This window comes from Nycticebus coucang, chromosome 24 (assembly GCF_027406575.1).
Source record: "Nycticebus coucang isolate mNycCou1 chromosome 24, mNycCou1.pri, whole genome shotgun sequence".
Taxonomy (NCBI): domain Eukaryota; kingdom Metazoa; phylum Chordata; class Mammalia; order Primates; family Lorisidae; genus Nycticebus; species Nycticebus coucang.
The window spans coordinates 32,156,121-32,171,444 of NC_069803.1; the positions used below are offsets into that span (position 1 = coordinate 32,156,121).

The window sequence follows — 15,324 nt, forward strand, 5'->3', positions numbered from 1 at the left end:
CACGTCCACGCCAGCATCTGCGGCTTTGAGAAGGGGAATGAGCAAGTGGGGAGAGGGGAGGGGGGAGGGCACTGGGGCATCACACCTCTTGGAGGCGGGACACAATTAGAAGAGGGACTTCATGTAACAAAGACAATCAGTGTAACCTAATTCTGTGTACCCTCAATGAATCCCAAACAATTGAAAAATAAAAAAAAAAAAAAGAAAAAGGCGATATAGTTTTGTCAGCCAGTTTATGACAGTTTTATGCTTAAAATCAATTCCATTTGAGTAGCACTCAGCTTTGGTGGCACATTCTGAAGTAGCTGTCACACTGCCCTGCCCTGCTCTGTTTTTCTTTCCTTTTTTTTTTGTTGTTGGTGTTCTTATTCACCACTGTGCTAACCAGGGTGCACTCCCTATTACGTTACATTATGACTTTATTTTTAAGCAAGTAGTTTTACAAGAATATGTCCTCTGACAGGAAAAGTAAGATAAAAGGAAACCAAATTGGGTAACAATGACTACATTGTTCAAAAGAAATGATTCATGAGGCAGTAACATTTAGAATCAGGCCCTAAAACAGAAAAACAGACCAAAAAAAAAAAAAAATGATACAAGCCTCTCATATCTACATGGAAAACAGAAATACTAACAAAATATTGAGAATTAGAAATTTTGTGGTTATCCCTATGATTTTTCATTCTTTGTACCTGAATTTTTCTGTGGGTGAGTAAAACTAGAATGAAGTTTTAGAATGATTCTGTCCTAGAAAAATCTCCCAGGAATTATATTTTAAGGAGCACGGTTTGATAGAATTTTTTCTTGGCTCTGCTTACCAGCTGCTTCACTAAATCTGCCCCGCTCTTGACTGCAGAAACACTAATTCTTTACTGACTTTGAATCTCCCAAACTTTTAACTCTTGCATATTTCTCCAACAGTATGCTCAGTTCATCCTGTCTTCATTCACCTTAATTTTTCTTCGGCCATAACTACATGTCCTTAGAAACCCACGTGTGAAATCACAGGTTCCCAGGAGAGTACCTTGACTGTACAATCTCATATGGATTCTTTATCTTCCTCTTCAGCTTTTTACCTGCACCAAGGTCATGGTGCTAAAAAAAATCCTGAAGGCCAGAGCCCAGCCCAAGCCAAGCCCAGTCTTGCTCCCTCACCTTCTAGATCTGAAACTTTATTACACATCGTCTTCCCTGTACATGTATATGTCACTTGCTCTAATAGCCTTGAGCATCTTTTCTCCATAACGGTTGTATTGCCTGATTTATCTCTAAAGCCACAGACTACATTTCAAATGGGCGTCTCTACCTGAAAACTCTGGTGTCCAATCTTACCAAGGACTTCATTGGCAGGAGGGCTGTTATGACAGCATTTGCCAAGGGGGCTTGTATCCAGAGCCACGGTGAACACAAATTCACTTCCTCTTAATATATTGTTCTCCATAATATATTCAACTTCCTTGTTATCACTATGTTATAATAATTTACAAAACACATCTTGGTACTTAAGATAATTCTCAGTTTAAAAAAAAAAAACAATCCAGAGCATACAAGAGAAATGAAAGAAATCATGGAGAGACCAGCAACCCCTGATATCATCATTAATGTTTAACGGTGAACTGATAGTATCATGCTTTGTACCATCATTCATGCAAATTAATAACAAACAAATTTTCCTGAGCATTTATTAGCATCAGGGGTTTTGTCTGTCACACTGGGATCAGTGGCTCATGCTTGTAATCCTAACACTTTGGGAGGCTGAGATGGGAGGCTCACTTGAGGTCAAGAGTTTGAGAGCAGCCTGACCAGGAGTGAGACACACCCCTTCCCCAGCTCCTCCAAAAGGAGAGAAAATTAGGCAGGCATTGTGGTAGGTGCCTCTGCACTCCCAGTTACTCCGGAGGCTGAGGCAGGAGGATTGTTTGATCTCAGATTGCTGTGAGCTATGCTGAGGCCATGGCAATCTAACCCAAGCGACAGAGTAAGACTCCTCCCAGAAGAAAAACCAAAAGAAAAATAAAAAATAAAAATAACTTGTTTGTACTAACTAATTTGATTGACTTTTACAGTTGACGTATGAGAAAAATTCCCTGAAAGAGAATTAAGGTGATTCGGGATTTTCTGTGCCTTTAGTTGCCTGAGCAAAACAAAATTAAATAATCCCTTGAAGAAAATGTATCTCAAACCTTATTTATACCACCTTTATAGATCTCTAGAAGTCACTAAAAATAATATCCAGACCCACATTCTAATACCAAGGAAAACAACAGATTATAGAAAGAGATTTACAAGAGATTAGATTAAAAAAATAGAAGTTGACAGACTTTGAAATTCATCTTCGTAATATATTTAAAAAAAATTAGAAATTAAAACCAAGACAGAAAACTTAGAAGAAACTGTATAAAATACCAAATGCATATTCTGAAATTAATGTAATTTTTACTTTCCACTAAATCAGATTCCACAGAGTGAGTAAGAGAACAGGAGTTGGACTGGTGAGAATTTCTTACACTTCTGCTGGCTGCCAGGGGTGGGGCTTGCAGAAGACTGGGGCAAGTCTTCTTTGACTGGGGCTTGCAGAAGACAGAGTTTTGGGTTGTCTTTCTCACTGCACTGAAATGACAGGGACCAAGGGAAAACTTTCCTTTTGCCCTGTGAAATTTCACTGAAATTCAAGAGACAGTAGGCAGGTTCATAGGAGAAAAGATACAAACTTCATTTCAGCGTGTGTGGTACAGAGGAATTGTGGGAGAATGATTACCCAATAACCCAATGGAATCCCAATGTTTATATACCCTTCTTCATAGGGGAGGGGAGATGGGTGAAACGTGGCAATTTGGGGGATAGTAAATGAATTTTAGGGGGAAATCAATGAACTTGGAGAACAAACAATGGCCTGAAACAAGTCGGTTGGGTTCATAAAGGGAACAATGGCCGGTAAAAGATTATCTTTGAATTACTGAATGGGACCAAAATAGAGGGTAATGGTTCCCAACAGAATCCTGTCCGTGTGTGTTGACAGACGTCAGTCTTTCTTCCTGAAAATTTAGGAAAGGGACCAGAGGTAATTTTTTTCTTCTTTGGCAGATCTGGACTTCAGGCAGATAAGCGACTTCAGAGAATAGTTACTTCCAGTGTCTGCTGGTCTCCTAGCACCTTCAATTACCATGCCTGGGCACCAGGCAGCACCCGTAGCTCAATGTGTAAGGCTCCAGCCACATATACCCCAGCTGGTGGGTTCAAACCCATCCCGGACCAGCTAAACAGTGACAACAGCATCAAAAAAATAGCCAGGCATTGTGGCAAGGCACCTATAATCCCAGCTACCTGGGAGGCTGAGGCAAGAAAATCGTGAAGCCCAAGAGTTTGAGGTTGCTGTGAGCTGTGATGCCACAGCACTCTACTGAGGGCAACATAGGAAGACTGTTTCAAAAAAAAAAAAAAATACCAGTGTACCATACTGGGGGTTGGGGGGAGTTTCTAAGCCTCAGTATATCCTTGAAGATTTTTCTAAGACAGACCATTCTAAAACAGAGTACTTCACCTGAATTTTTAAAAGATAGTGTCCCTGAGATCAAACAAGACATTGACAACTTGGCAGTTTCTTTGCTTTTTGTTTTTATTTATTTTCCATTTAATGTTTACATGGTACAGCAAAGACTGAGTCAATTGACTGCAGTCTATTTTCCCATTGATCATGTCAGGCTCTGGAGAGAATGCAAAAGTAAGCTACTGAGTACCCAAAGTAATGTCAGGTAGATTGAGGACCAGAGTTGAAATCTGAATAATGGTGCATAGGAAATTGAGGTTTGTAATTTTAGTTTTTCTTCCCTTCTTTCCTGATTATGACCCCAAACTGGTCCAAATCCTGGAACAGTTAAATAGATGTTGAGTAGAAAGGTCTCCTCTCCCATCAAAAGACTAGAAACTTTATTCTTGCACATGGTAAATTGTGTATGGGAGGGGGAATCTCCCTTTTTCTTTTTTCTCTCTTTTCCACCCTTGCTCTACTCTGAAGTCAGCTGTAGTTGTGATATAGGACTGCCACGGAGGCACCCCAAGCCCTGAACAAAGAACGAGTGGCCAGAGAAGCTAGGGAATGGCGCTGTGCGTGTCTGAAGACTGTGGGAAGAATGCACGTTGTATTCCTCTCTCTTCTATCAACACTTCTCTCTGAAGTTGATGCCAGTCATGCTTGATTGCACATCAGTGCAGAAGGCTAAAGCTCTGGATTAACAGCATCTTTCTGAACAAAGAAACTGGAAAAAAGGGCCCCAGGGCATCCACGCATGTGAGAGAAATCAAAAAGAGAATAGCACTAAAAAATGTGTCTTCTCATTCTGGGATGAACTAACATAAATTCTGGCTCTATCTCGAGCAATGCACACCTGGGACAGATCTAAAAAGACATATCAAATGTTTCCTCAAATGAACTATGATGTAAATGACTTCCTAAATCTCAGACTAAACTTTCTTGGGGTGGCTCGTGCACCAGGCAGACCCAAATGACCTAGAGAAAGCTTTGAAAGTGAATCTGATATGGAGTGATGATGAGATAGAGCTGTAGTCTGAACCTAGCAACTTAAGTGCTTGCTAAAACAAAAACAAAGAAGTCATTCTTCAGTAGAAGATTTTAACAGGATCTAAACTCTTGCAATATACTGATAGAAAATGTTAAAGATGTAATCCAAAATTAGATGGCATTCAGAGAACCACGGAAATCTGAACAAAATCCAAGGAAAAGTGCCATGACCACTGCCAATCCTGAGAGTATGCACATTATAATCACCTTCCATAAGGTAAATGTAACTATTCCTAAAATTAATGAAAAGATAGATATTCTCATAAAAAAGCTCTGAAAATACAAACCAAATGCAAAATTACAATATACGGTACAAAATAAATATGACATTTGAAATTACAAACAAACCGTGTTGGCTCAATATCAGTATGAAGGTGACAGAGGGAAGAGCCAGTGAGGTATAGACAATACCCAATCTCAACAAGGATGAAAAAAATGATTTAAAAAGAAAAACCAAAATACATAACAGAGTCTTATGGGCCCAAGAGACAATATCAAAACATTCGTGTCATCAGCTCCAGAAAAGAAAGAAGAAATTGATGCAGAATAATACATTTGCAGATACAATGGCTGAAAATCTTCCAAATTTGATGAAAAATATGCCTTAACAGGTGTAAGAAGCTCAACTAGTATAAGAGACAAGTACATATGAAAATGAAAGTAATGAAAATCAAAGATAATAAGTCTTCAAAACATTCAGAGGAAAAGGGCACATTATATTTGAGGGAACAACGATTCACATTATTGTTTCTGAGAAACAGTGGCAGTCAGATATCCACAGAACATCATTTTTAAAGCCCAGAAACAACTGGCAGCTCAGATCCTATTGCCTGTAAAAATACCCTGCAGGAATGAATGTGAAATAAAGACTTTCTTGGAGAAGGAAATATGGGAACATTTCTCAACAGCAAACCTGCTCTCCACAAATTGCTTAGGAAGTTTTATAGGTTGAAAGAAAAGTACAGGTTGTCCCCAGGTTACAAATGAGACAGGCTCCGTAGGATTGTTCCTAAGTTGAATTTGGGTGTAAGTCAGAACAGGTGCATTGACCTATATTACCAGTAATAGCCTCCATTTGTAAGCGTGAGTTGTATGTCAGTGGGTGTTTGTAACCTAGGGGCACTTGTATCCCAGAAAGGTACATGTAACTTAAGGGGTGAAGGGGAAGGAACAGAAACACACTTAGACGGGACCAAATGAGACATTGTTCTTATTGTTTTTTATTAAATCATAACTTTGTACATTGATGCATTTATGGGATTCAGGGTACTGCTTCTATATACAATGTGAAATGCTTACATTGAACTAAGTAACACATCCATCACAATTATACTTATTTCTTAATAGCGTTGAAATGTACCATTGCATCATGCACATTAGGTGAGGTCCCCCCAGATACCCTCCCTCCTCCCATAAGCCTCCTCCCTCCCCTCTCTCTCCCCTTCCCTTCTACTTTCTGGACTATAGTCATGTTTTACCATTCATATCAAGTAGCTGTTTATATATTGATTTCATAGTAGTATTGAGTACATTTGATACTTTTTTTCTCCATTCTTGAGATACTTTACTAAGAAGAATATGTTCCAGCTCCATCCAGGTAAACATAAAAGATGCGAAGTCGCCTTCTTTTTTATGGCTGCATAGTATTCTATGGTGTACACATACCACAATCCATTCATGGGTCAATGGGTACTTGGGCCATTTCCATGTCTTGGCTATTATGAATTGGGCTGTAATAAACATGCTGGTGCAAATGCCTTTGTTGTAAAATAATTTTTGATCATCTGGGTATATACCTAGTAGAGGAATTGCAGGATCAAGTGGTAGGTTTACTTTTAGTTCCTGAGTGTTCTCCAAACTTCTTTCAAAAAAGGTCGTATTAGCTTGCATTCCCACCAGCACTGTAGAAGCATTTCCCTTCTCTCTACATCCTCACCAACATCTGTAGTTTTGGGGTTTTGTGATGTGGACTAATCTTACTGGAGTCAGATGATATCTCAAAGTGGTTTTGATTTGCATTTCTCTGATGATTAAGGATGAAGAGCATTTTTTCATGTATTTGTAGGCCATGTGCCTGTCTTCATCAGAGAAGTTTCTGTTCAAGTCTCTTGCCCACATAAAAATAGGGTTATTTATTCTTTTATTATTATTGATTAGTTTGAGTTCTCTGTAGATTCTAGTTATCAGACCTTTGTCAGAAGCATAACCTGCAAAAATCTTCTCCCATTCTGAAGGTTGTCTGTTTGCTTTACTTACTGTGCTCTTGGCTATGCAAAAGCTTTTTAGTTTGATCAGATCCCAGTAAGGTATTTTTGGTGTTGCTTCAATTGCCCAGGGGGTCCTTATAAAATATTCTCCCAGGCTGATTTCTTCAAGTGTTTTCTCTGCACTCTCTCCAAGAATCTTTATAGTTTCGTGTCTTAAGTTTAAATCTGTTATCCAGTGAGAATCAATTTTTGTTAATGGTGAAAGGTGGGGGCCCAATTTCAGTCTTCTACAGGTTGCCATCCAGTTCACCCAGCACCATTTGTTAAATAGGGAGTCTTTCCCCCACTGAATATTTTTGATAAGTTTGTCGAAGATCAAATGGCAATAAGTAGTGGGGTTTATCTCTTGGTTCTCTATTCTGTTCCATACATCTACCACTCTGTTTTTGTGCCAGTACCATGCTGTTTTGATCACTATAGATTTATAGTATAGCTGGAAGTCTGGTAATGTGATACCTCCTGATTTGTTCTTATACCTCCTGAGTAATGTATTTGGTATTTGAGGTTTTTTCTGATTCCATATAAAATGAAGTACCATTTTTTCAAGTTATTTAAAGTATGACAGTACTTTAACAGGGATTGTATTAAATCTATAAATTGTTTTGGGTAGTATGGACATTTTAACAATGTTGATTCTTCCCAGCCATGAGCATGGTATGTTTTTCCATTTGTTAACATCTTCAGCTATTTCTTTTCTCAGAGTTTCATAGTTCTCCTTATAGAGATCTTTCACATCCTTTGTTAGGTAAATTCCCAAATATTTCATCTTCTGAAGTGAGGGGGGAGGTTTCAGTGGAGGGAGGGTAATGGGTGGGGCCACATCTATGGTGCATCTTAGAATGGGTACAGGCGATTGCACTAATGTACACAGCTATGATTTAATAATAAAAAAAAATATTTCATCTTCTTTGGCACTATTGTAAAAGGAATAGAGTCCTTGATTGTTTTTTCAGATTGTCTATTGTTGGTATATATAAAAGTTGAGTCCCTGGAATTTTCCAAGTATAGGATCATATCCTCAGTGAAGAGTGATAGTTTGATCTCCTCTGACCCTATTTGGATACCTTTGATCACCTTCTCTTGTCTGATTGCGATGGCTAAGACTTCCATTACTATGTTGAATAGCAGTGGAGAGAGCGGGCATCCTTGCCTCATTCCTGATCTGAGTGGACATGTTTTCAATTTTATACCATTCAATATGATATTGGCTATGGTTTGCTGTAGATGGCCTCCATTAGTTTAAGAAATGTCCCTTGTGTGCCTATTTTCTTAATAATTCTGATCATGAAAGGATATTATCAAAGGCTTTTGCTGCGTCAATTGAGAGAATCATATGGTCTTTTTTTAATTTTATTGATGTGATGTACTATATTTATAGATTTGCGTATGTTGAACCAACCCTATAACACTGGAATAAAACTAACTTGATCGTAGTGTATAATTTTTTGATGTGTTGTTAAATTCTATCTTATTGAATATTTTTGCATCAGTATTCATTAATGATACAGGTCTATAATTTTCTTTCTTTGTTGGATCCTTTCCTGGTTTGGGGATCAGGGTGATATTAGCTTCATAGAATGTGTTGAGAAATGTTCCTTCTTTTTCTATGCTTTGGAGAATGTTGTATAATATAGGTACTAGTTCCTCTTGGCAGATTTGATAGAATTCGGATGTGAAGCCATCTGGTCCTGGACTTTTCTTTTTAGGAAGATTTTGTATTGTTGATGCTATTTCAGTACTTGATATAGGTCTATTCAAGATTTCTAATTTTTTCTGGTTGACTGTAGGAAAGTGGCATCCTTCCAGGTATGGGCCCTTTTCCTTCAGATTTTTATATTTCTGGGAATTGAGATTTTCATAGTAATCATTGGGGATTTTTTTGAATTTCTGAAGTGTCTGTTGTTATTTCTCCTTTATTGTTTCTGATAGACAATATTAGAGATTTTACTTTTCTGTTTCTGGTTAGGTTGGTCAAAGGTTTATTAATTTTGTTAATCTTTTCAAAAAATCAACTTTTTGTTTCATTGATCTTCTAAATGATTCTTTTGTTTTCAATTTCATTTAATTCTGCTCTAATTTTGGTTATTTCTTTTCTTCTGCTGGGTTTGGGGTTGCACTGTTATTCCTTTTCCAGTTGCTTGAGATGATTCATTAAGTTGTTGGCTTCCTCTGTTTTCTTGATGAAAGCTTCCAATGCTGTTAATTTCCCTCTTAGGACTGCCTTTGCAGTATCCCACAGGTTTTGATAATTTGTGTCTTTGTTGTCATTTTGTTCTAAAAATTTGGTGATTTCCTTCTTAATCCCATCTTTGACCCACCTATCATTCAGCCGAAGATTATTTAGCTTCCATGACTTTGAGTATGAAGATTCCCATTGCTGTTGAGTTCAACTTTTATTCCATGGTGGTCTGAGAAGATACAAGGAATAATTTCTACACTTTTAAATTTGCTGAGGTTAGACTGGTGTCCTAGGATGTGATCTATTTTGGAGGATGACCCATGGGCTTATGAGAAGAATGTATATTCAGTTTTATTAGGGTGAAATGTTCTGAGAGGTCTATAAATCCATTTCTTCTAGGGTCAGGTTTAAGTCTAATGTTTCTTTGTTTAGTTTCTTCTTAGAGGATCTATCCAAAACTGTCAAATGGATGTTAAAATCTCCAACTATTATAGTGCAGGAAGATATCAAGTTGTTCATATCCATTAGGGTCTGTTTTATGAATTGAGGAGCATTCTGGTAGTGTGCATACATGTTAATTATTGAAATCTCTTCATGTTTGTGTTTCCCTTCACAAATAGGTAGTGACCTTCCTTATCTTTCTTTATCTTTGCTGGCTTAAAGCCAATTGTATCTGCTACTAAAATTGCAACCCCCTCCTCTTTTCTGGTTTCCATTTGCCTGTATTATACATGTCCATCCCTTCACCCTGAGTCTATTTTTATCCTTTAAGGTAAGGTGAGATTTTTGTATACAGCACATATCCGAACTGAGTTTATGTATCCAGTCAGCCAGCCTGTGCCTCTTTAGCAGACAATTTAAACCATTCATATTAATTGAGAGAATTGATAAGCCTGGTTATATTTTGGGTGTCATGATTTTCGAACGTCCAGTGGACATTTTTAATCCTTCCACCACTGTGGAAGTTGGGTTTTGTTCAAAAATTTCTGGGTGAGTTTACTGTGGAGGTAGAGCATTGTGCTGATCATTGTGGAGGATGGGTCTGAGAATATCCTGGAGAGCTGGTTTAGTTATGGCAAATTTCTTCAACATGTCTATGTCATTAAATGATTTCTCCATCACAAATGAAACTCAGTTTAGCTGGATACAGATCCTGGGCTGGAAGTTGTTTTGTTTTAGGAGATTGAAGGTCAATGACCATCTTCTTCTGGCTTGAAACGTTTCGGCTGAGAGATCTGAAGTTATTCATTTGTAGGTGATGCTTTTCTTATGTCTGGCTGCTTGCAGAATTTTCTCCTTCGTCTTAATTTTGGCAAAGTTAATCACAATGTGTCCAGGAGATGCTTTATTTGGATTGAGTCTTGCTGGGGTTCTGAAACTATCTGCTATCTGAAGTTCTGTATCTCTTGCAATGCTTGGGAAATTCTCCTCCAAAATCTCTTGGAGTAGAGCGTCTATACCTTTAGGACCATCCTCTTCTCCTTCAGGAATTCCTATAAGACAAATGTTTGATCTTTTGGAGTGATCCCACAACTCTCTCGGGGAATGATCAATTTTTACCCTCCAATTGTCTACTTCTTTGAGTGTTTGGGAATATTCAAAAACTTTGAACATTTCCAGAGATCCTTTCTTCTGCCTGGTTAACTCTATTACTGAGGGATTCTACTTTGTTTTGGAGCTCCTAAATTAACTTTTTCATTTCCTTGAGCTTTGCTATCTCTTTTCTCATTATGTCCATATCTTTGGTGACTTAGGGTTTGAATTCATTAATTTCTTGAGACAACTTTAGTACTCTTTGGAATTCAATTTCTATCTTTTCTTCCATTCTATTTATCTTATTTGCAATCCATATTCTGCATTCGATTTCTGACATGGCATCTTCAATTGTATCTCCTTTGTCATTTCTTGCGGGGGCTGATCTACTCTGGTTATGCATGTTGCCGGAGTTCTTCTGTTGGATCTGCACCATGTTTATTTTCCACTGTTTGGTTATTAGAACTGGTAGGGTGAGATTGAATTGGGGTTCCCCAGCAGTAGAGATAGCCCCTTATCAAAGCCCTGGGCTTCGTAATTGTAGCTTGCCTCCTACAACCTTACAAAGGCCTCTTTCAGAGTTTTAGCCAGAGACTCTGAGGACCTACTTAGTGAGACAGCACAAGCTAGCTTTGTTTGATATCAGCCAACCTCTACCCTATCCTAAGAAACCACAGTGTTAGATTTAAATCTTGACTGTGAAGAGATACAAACAGTTGTGGTGCCCAGCCCCCACCCTTCATTTCTTTTCCACTACAGAACTTGAAGGTCAACCTCAGAATGTCCGCCAGTGGATAGCTCCAGACACATGTTCCAACCAAATTGTCTCAAGCAGTGCAAACCCTATCCAAAAGAGAGGGATTCAAGGGTTTCCAACAACACAGTTAGAGCCAGGAATCTGCACTCCCACCCGCCAGTCTCAGTCCACACTGTTGTTCACTTCTCTGTTCACAGGCCCAGCTGGTGCCCTGGACCACGTTCCCACCCACCAGTCTCAGTCCACATCCAACTAGCCTCTGCTTGGCAGACCAGTTGGAGTCATGGGACCACACCACCACCTGCCAGTCTCAGTCCACTGCCTGGCAAGCTTCTACTCACAGGCTCTGTTGGAGTCAGGGCACTAGGCCCCACCCTTCAGTCTCAGTCCACACACAGCTAGCCTCTGCTTGCCAGACCAGTTGGAGTCAGGGGACTACACCCCTGCCTGCCAGGCTCAGGCCACTGCCTGGCAAGCCTCCATTTGCAGGCTCTGTTGGAGTCAAGGCACCAGGACCGTCCTCCAATTTCACTCCACACACAGCTAGCCTCTGCTTGCCAGACCAGTTGGAGTCAGGGGACCACACTCCCACTTGCCAGTCTCAGTCCACTGCCTGGCAAGCCTCTCTTCGCAGACTCTGTTAGAGTCAGGACACTGCACTCCACCTGTAGGTCTCAATCCTCACCTGGTAAGTCTCTGCTCACCAGTCCCACTGGAGACAGTGGGCCATGACCTAGCCCTGAGGTTTTGGGGTGGTTCACACCAGTAAGCCACTGCTCGAGGGTTCTGTTGGAATCAAAGGATCATGCCCTTGCTCTCAGGTCACAGTCCACACCTATCAAGCCTCTGCTTGCAGGCCCAGCAGTGGCTGGGGACTAGCCCTGTCTGCCAAACTCAGTCCACACAGGGTAACCGCTCTCTCCCTGTGAGTGCCATCAGAGCCAGGGGTTCTGCACCCTGTCCCACCAGACACAGCCCAAACCAAGGGTCATAATCATAACCAGGGAACTGCTCCTCCTCCTGCCAAGTGTCCCTTTCTTCCCACACCCTCTTTCTTCCTGCTGGTTGGCGGTCCACACTATGCCCAGTTCTCTCAGGACAAGACTAAACACTCTGTGCTCTGCAGGGGGAAGAACTTCAGACCATGCGAGGGGGAAAGAGTGGAGTGGGAGTTTGGACTTGAGGGGGAAATATCTGTTCAATTTTATGCCTGGTGGGGTGGTGTCTAGGTTCATGAGTGGGACCTCTCCAGAGAAAAAGACCTGGAGGTCAGTGGCTCTCTTCAGCAAAGTCTCTCTTTTATTGCCTGCTTGTTCACAGATAGCCTGCATCAGGCTCCCTGCTTGGGGGAGGGGGTCTCCTGTCCTCTAGTCAACAGGCTTTGTACCTGTAATTTGGTTTCTTGAGTGCTCTTCCTTGGAGTTACAACTTGCTGAACTTCTTTCTTGGCTCAGCTCCTCGTCTTTGGCTTCCAAGAGTTGCTATTAGTCGGCCATCTTCCCAGAATTCCCCTCCGGCATTATGTTTTGGGGGGTTTTTTTGTTTGTTTTTGTAGAGACAGAGTCTCACTGTATCACCCTCAGGTAGAGTGCCATGACATCACACAGCTCACAGCAACCTCTAACTCTTGGGCTTATGCAATTCTCTTGCCTCAGCCTCCCTAGCAGCTGGGACTACAGGCGCCCACCACAACGCCCACCTATTTTATTTTTTGTTGCAGTTTGGCCGGGGCTGGGTTTGAACCTGCCACCCTCGGCATATGGGCCAGCGCCCTACTCACTGAGCCACAGGAGCCGCCCATCCAGCATTATGTTTTAAAGAATAAAATTCTAAAAATTTATTTTTATTATTGTTGAATTATATTTCACCATATGAATATATTATGACTTATATCTATATCCTAATTGATGACCATTTATACAGTTTCTACGTTTTTGTTATGAATAGTATAGCATATATATATACACAAATATGTATATATGTTTATTATGCATATGCGGGAGGTTTCTTCTTTGGCAATGTTTTCCAAACTATGATTTATGAGGGCTCAGACTCATTAATAAATCATGGGAGACATACACTGGAGTAGGACAAACTTTTTTTTAAAGAGCAGACTAGGGGAGTATACAAAATTTTAAGGTACACCATATATATCAAGGTACATATAGCTTAATAAAACTTTTGTTTCTTTTATTTCATGGATGTGCAATTGTGTGTGTGTGTGTGTGTGTGTACTGAGCCTCACAGAAAATATTTTTACTTAATAGGCCTGTGGTCAAAATGTATGAAAATAACTCCTATAATTTACTTCCATAAAAGGAGAATTCCTGGTGTTTGGTATGAATATCTGTAGCTTTGCTAGACATTTTTTAATCACCTTCCAAATTGATTATATACAATCATGCCCCCTCCATATCATTTTTTTAAGCATTTCCACATATCCACATTAACACTTTGGTATTTTCAAACATTTCAAAATAAATTTTTCTTATAGTAAAATATACATATAAAAAAGTATGCCTATTATAATGTACAACTCGATTCATTTCTATAAACTTACTTGTGAAAACAGGTAATTCTCTCTGGTAGCAGATATCGATTCATTTCTATAAACTTACTTGTGAAAACAGGTAATTCTCTCTGGTAGCAGATACACTGGCCAATGAGAAAGGGACTATAGGCCTTGTTTAAAAAAAAAACAGTGAACAACAGCCACAGTCTGCTGCATACATATCCTTTTCCAAGTGATGGAATAGATTGTTGGTGATACTGTCTTGGAAGATCTTCCCATTGCTTATCATGTCAAATTATTTAAAATATTTCAATAAATATTAATAACTTAGAGAAATTATATAAGTGTGACATGCCAGCTGGCAAGTGGAGCATAATAATCTTCAATTTTTGCCACATGAGTAATTCAGCACAGTGTCTCAAGTACCAAGAAGTAATAAAGCATGAAAATATAACAAATCCATCATTCACATTAGCTTAGGGGAGTGAGTTATAAAACATATCCCTATTAATTTTTCACAAAATGTTTGGTATTCCAGCGACTTTTACTGCCAAATGTTGTAACACTCAGCAACTTCATCAACACGTTTTAATCCCTTTCCAATTATCAGTTCAGAGGAGATTTGAATCTTTTATCCCGCCAGATTTAAATCTTTTATCCAGCTTGAATCAGTTTTTAAAAGTGGTGAAAGGGGGTGGCGCCTGTGGCTCAGGGAGTAGGGCGCCGGTCCCATATGCCAGAGGTGGCGGGTTCAAACCCAGCCCTGGCCAAAAAAAAAAAAGTGGTGAAAGGTGTGGGGTCAAGTTTCAATCTTTTACATGGGGTTATCCAGTTCTCCCAGCACCATTTACTAAATAGGAATTCTTTTTCTCAGTGTTTGCTATATTAATAATCAGATAGCTATAAGAGACTAGTTTCATCTCTAGGTTTTCTGTTTGGTTCCATTTGTCTGTGTCTCTATTTTTGTGCCAATACAAGGCTGTTTTGATCACTGTGGACTTGTAATATAGCCTAACGTCTGGTAGAGTCATGCCTCAAGCTTTGTTTTCATTACTAAAAATTGCCTTAGCTATGTGGTGTGTTTTCTGGTTCCAAATGAAATGAGGAACTATTTTTTCCAGTTCTTCCAAGTATGATATTGGTAATTTAATGGGGATTGCATTGAAACAATGTTGATTCTTCCCACCCAGGAGCATGGTATGCTCTTCCATTTGTTAATGTCTTCTGCTATTTCTTTTCTTCAGGTTTCATAACTCTCTTTGTAGAGGTCCTTCACCTCTTTTGTTAGGTATATGCCTAAGTATTTCATTTTCTTTGAAGCTATTGTGAAGGGACTTGTGTCTTTAATCCGCTTCTCAACTTGGCTATTGTTGGCATATTCAAAGGCTACTGATTTGTGGATTGGTTTTATAACCTGTATTTCTTGATCACTTCCAGGAGCCTTGTGGTTGTATCCCTGCGGTTCTGTAAGTATAAGATCATATCACCAGCAAAGAG

The 15,324-nt window shown here is 39.5% G+C and overlaps 1 protein-coding gene across 1 annotated transcript in view; it reads left to right on the forward strand.

The window, feature by feature from the left end:
- The window catches only part of ADAM2 (ADAM metallopeptidase domain 2), a 92,896-nt gene that overhangs the window by 2,584 nt on the left and 74,988 nt on the right, over positions 1-15,324 (forward strand). The window lies entirely within an intron of this gene.